This window comes from Colobus angolensis, unplaced genomic scaffold (genome assembly GCF_000951035.1).
Source record: "Colobus angolensis palliatus isolate OR3802 unplaced genomic scaffold, Cang.pa_1.0 Scaffold18, whole genome shotgun sequence".
NCBI lineage: Eukaryota > Metazoa > Chordata > Mammalia > Primates > Cercopithecidae > Colobus > Colobus angolensis.
In genome coordinates, this window is record NW_012114932.1 from 3,374,540 (window position 1) to 3,375,624 (window position 1,085).

Sequence of the window (1,085 nt, forward strand, 5' to 3'; positions counted from 1 at the left end):
TTGGTGGAGGCTTCCAGGGATCCAGTATTCTTCCCTGGGAACCTTAGGCTGGGGATCCAGCAGGAGGAGGTGGAAGAGGAAGTTTTGGCTGGTTCTACCTTCTCTGACTGCCCTAGCCCCAGCTGCTCTAGGGAGGGTGTGTGGGGTGGTGTGACTTGACTGGTAATTGTTCACACAGGCCTCAGTGCAAGCCTGGCACACAGGCCCTCCCAAGGCCCAGCCTGCAACCCATTCTTTCATTTATTCCCCTCTTCTCTGAGCCCCATGGGTGTCTGAGCTAACAGATGGAGAGTCAGTTGTTCTAAAAGGACAAAAGCAATTTCGGGTTTTCATGTGGGCTTTGGAGTTGCTGTGCTATCTGAGGTAGCTAGCTTAACTTTACTAATCAGGCAGATGATGCTATTCAGGTGTGTCCAGAAAAGGTGAGGGAGTTGGAGAGTCATAAGCTAGGCTATTACTTTCTGGTGGAGGGGAGAGCTTGCTGAAGCTACTGGAGCTGGGCTTTTCTGGCATTGTCCCATCTGGTGGTCACAGTTACAGTTCCACTGGCACTTCTTGTCTCACTGCAACTGCATAGAGACTCTTGGACTTTGGCTTTAGAACCATTACTCTCTCTGTCTCTAGTTTTGAACTGTTAAAAAAAAAAAAAAAAGCTGGGCATAGTGGATCATGCAACACTTGTAATCCCAACACTTTGGGAAGCCAAGGAAGGAGGATCACTTGAGTCCAGGAGTTCAAGACCAGCCTGGGCAATATAGTAAGATTCTTATCTCTACACAAAATTTTTTAAAAATTAAAAAATTAGCCAGACGTGGTGTGTGCCTGTAGTCCCAGCTACTTTGGATGCTAAGGTAGGAGGATCGCTTGAGCCCAGGAAGTTGAGGCCACAGTGAGCCGAGTGTGCATCACTGCACTGCAGCCTGGGCAATAGAGTAAGACCTGGTAAGAAGGGCAGAGACACACCCCTATCTGGGAGTTGGGGCTGTGATCAACCCAGCAGGAAGCTAAAGACTTGGGACTTTAAAGAAGGAGGCGGCCGGGCGCGGTGGCTCAAGCCTATAATCCCAGCACTTTGGGAGGCCGAG